We start from the raw sequence: 3,920 nt of genomic DNA, 5'->3' as shown, positions 1-3,920 counted from the left end.
AGAGAGAGAGAGAGAGAGAGAGAGAGAGAGAGAGAGAGAGAGAGAGAGAGAGAGAGAGGCGACGGAGCTTATTATAGAAATATGATAAACACAGAGTTTATTCATGTATCGCTTGTTCGTGTATCTCACGTCAGTCGAAGAGAATAAGACATTGACAAAGGACATACGTGGACACAATACTCACGGTTATTTTTTGGCCCGCTAGTACTACCAGCATGCCAGGAAATCAGAAAGCACTCTGCAAACGAGAGGCGTACATGATTGTAAGCAAGAAAAAAAAACTATTTCAAAGATATCTGACTGTGTGCCCGAAGTGCAAAAAATTATTCATTGCAAAGTCTCCGTGTGTCCTTGAGGTATGGTGCTGTCACTGTTGTGCACATATTTCTTTCTGAGTGTCAGATGTGCGGTGAGGAAGATAAGCATTATGCATCGTACAGAAGTGAACCAGGAGGAAAATTTGATGGGATCGTGAAATTAGTAGAATTTGCTCTCGCAAACAATGGCTGCAGAACCATTGAAAGTATTTGAAAGCAAATTTATGTCGTCAACCGCCTTTCATGCAATTGCTAAATAAATTGAAAAGAAAGGTATTGCAAAGACTGAAGAAGCACTCAATCAATATCGGAGCTCATGTGGAAGAATCACGATACTACGATTGCCATTGAGACTAGATACCATGAATCACCCGTTAGTAACCATGACCTCCCTTTTTAAGCGATCAGGGCCCGAATTCTCAAACATACTCAATAACTACGAACTAACATAACTACGCACTATTGATTTAGCTACCGACGTTAGCGTCAGATTCACAAAGCAAACTTTAGATGGAAGTTAGAGGCGCGCTAAGTCAGCGAGGCTGCTGATTGGTTGATTACGTCATTGGTCTTGCAGCGAATCACAAGCATGTTCATAGAACCGTCAGCCAATCGTAAGGAGGCCCCTCCAGCTGCCGCTTCAAAAGAACCCGTTCTTTTTTCCCATTTTCTTTCTTTTAAGGCAAACTGTACTAAATCATAAGCTAGGAATAATTATTTCGTTGATTGCTGCACATTAACGTCAAGGTAACTCTGCTGTTCGATGTCTTGTTATCTAAGAACATGCTTAAGGGGAAGAAAAAGAAGATAAGGAGGAGATTGAGGCAGGAAGGAAGCAAATTAAAAATAATGTGGCAAACAAGGACGGAAAGAAGGAACGAGGAAAAGTTAAGACTGTCTTGCCATATCTCCAGCCCAACTCTGTGCTGTCACCCGACAAAGGTCCATGGTCCCACGGAGGGACAAATGAAGAGATGGATGGATGATCGAATGGATGAAGAGGTAGGAAGATGAAGGAGGAGGGAGGTCTGGCAATCCCCCGGCCGGGTGTTGCCATACCGCCCACACTTATCATATACCTCTCAAAGGGTGTATATCTCATCATTTTATAAAGAAATGGGCTTCCTCTACTCGCAAAGTTATATTTCAAGTTGAAAAACGCGATTTATAAGCATTTACACGTAAATATGATAATATTGTAAACGTTACCGTCAGGTCCGAGGCAGTAGTTATTTAACAACAAATTTAGCGTCACACAGAGCGCGGTAAACGTTTGTAAATCCGCGCGCTAACCCGTGACGTCATCGATTAGTTGGTAGTTATTAACGCGCGAGCTTTGTGAATCTCGATGTTCTCAAAACTACGCACTAAGAGCCCAAAACTATAGTCCGTGGGCCACCCTCACAAAATAGCTCTAGAAAACAAGTTTCGTCGGGCATATGTCCGCATTGAAATTTTTCACTTGTAATAGGTTGCAGCAATGTTCTCAACACTTTATCCGTAGAGCTTAACCAAAAATACTTGCACATTAACATACAGTGAAAATTCATACATCGGCTTCTTGGTATGTATAAAATAGTATTCCCCACACGTTAAGTGATAGGAAAAGCAACTCTAAACACTTTTTCATCAATGGCAATTTGTGTTTAACGCCTTCGTTTTAAAGTTACAGGATGTTTAAATACGAAAATTGATCAATTTCCAGCCTTTGGTCCTATAAAATAGTATTCCCCACACGTTAAGTGATAGGAAAAGCAACTCTAAACACTTTTTCATCTATGGTAATTTGTGTTTAACGCCTTCGTTTTAAAGTTACAGGATGTTTAAATACGAAAATTGATCAATTTCCAGCCTTTGGTCCTGATCTGAAAATAACGGTAGAGACATCAGGATGGTTGCAAATTACTCTAAAATACAAGCCAAACAATTTATATTCAGACAACATTGGGCTAATGTTAACTATTTGACCAATAAAAACAGTCATAGTTATGCATGCTGTCATGAAAATACCATTTGCATCGTATTTTTGCTTAAACAAGTTGTACAGCCTAAACAGTTGCCATTAGACAAAGACTGTCTTAATGTAATTTGTTTGTCTTGTAAAGTAGAGTAATTTGCAACCATCCTGAAGTCTCTACCATGATATTCAGATCAGGAGCAAAGGTTGGATTCCAGTTAATTACAGGATGTTTAAATAAGAAAAATTCATTGGAATCCAGTCATTGTTCCTAATCTGAATATCATGGTAGGGACTTCGGGATGGTTGCAAATTACTCTACTTTACAAGACAAACAAATTACATTAAGACAGTCTTTGTCTAATGGCAACTGTTTAGGCTGTACAACTTGTTTAAGCAAAATACGATGCAAATGGTATTTTCATGACAGCATGCATAACTGACTGTTTTATAGGTCAAATAGTTAACATTAGCCCAATGTTGTCTGAATATAAATTGTTTGTCTTGTATTTTAGAGTAATTTGCAACCATCCTGATGTCTCTACCTTTATTTTCAGATCAGGACCAAAGGCTGGATCAATTTTCGTATTTAAGCATCCTGTAACTTTAAAACGAAGGCGTTAAACACAAATTGCCATAGATGAAAAAGTGCTTAGAGTTGCTTTTCCTATCACTTAACGTGTAGGGAATACTATTTATACATACCAAAGCCTTTTTTTATATTATTATTTCGTAAACGTGCACATATAACTGGTTAAGCTCCTTGAGACTAGCTTCTATGCAATATTACGAAAGTGTACGATATCTGATGGTGGCCCACGGACTAATAGGTAACATTACGTCAATGTGATCCTAAGAAAAGATTTACTACAAAAAATTTTCCTGTATTATCTCCTTTTGACATTACAGTTGACAGTACAGAAACCCTGCCAATGTATTGCACATAATAATAAAGTCAACATACCTTGGATAAACATGCCCATTTGGCAACATACCATTCCAAATTATTTCACTCTTCACTGGTTTTCCAACTGGTCTTCTTACAACAGCCTCCAGTTTCCATGCTCTTGTAAGTCCATGTCCCTCCTCCCTTGTCACATGTAAATACCTAGGCCTATACTAAATAGCAGAGTCGGTCCACTTTCTGGATGGTACACTACTGTTATTGTCATTATTTCTTCCATCTGTTCGAGAAATTATCTTGCATATATTCGAAAAATGGACATCTGCATACTGTATTTCTTATATATGCTTCATAAATGTATTCAAACTTAAGCTACTGCTGTGGCACCACTTCCAACTTCCCATGCACAGGATAATCAGCACCCAAACCTCCACTGCAGCAGCTATATAGCTACTGTAGGTGTATTCCAGTATCTCACCTCACTTTAGGGACAGTTTCTATTCAATTCATTTCGATACCTGCTCCTTGAAGCTCCCACCAGGGGATGGCCACGGCAGAGGAGCTTCCATCTCTCACTATCTTGACACTCCCTTCTTGCCTGCTCAAGGTTTCTCAAGGATCCTTCACCTCTCTCTGACATACTCCTGCACCCTATCCTCCATTTCACTGGCGGTTTTCCTCTAAAATTCTCCCTCTATCTCACTCATATAACCCTCCTGGTCATTTAACCCTTTTCCATTCA

Source organism: Eriocheir sinensis, chromosome 16 (genome assembly GCF_024679095.1).
Source record: "Eriocheir sinensis breed Jianghai 21 chromosome 16, ASM2467909v1, whole genome shotgun sequence".
Classification (NCBI taxonomy): Eukaryota; Metazoa; Arthropoda; class Malacostraca; order Decapoda; family Varunidae; genus Eriocheir; species Eriocheir sinensis.
The sequence above is the reverse complement of the archived record's forward strand: the minus strand, read 5'-3'. Positions refer to the sequence as shown.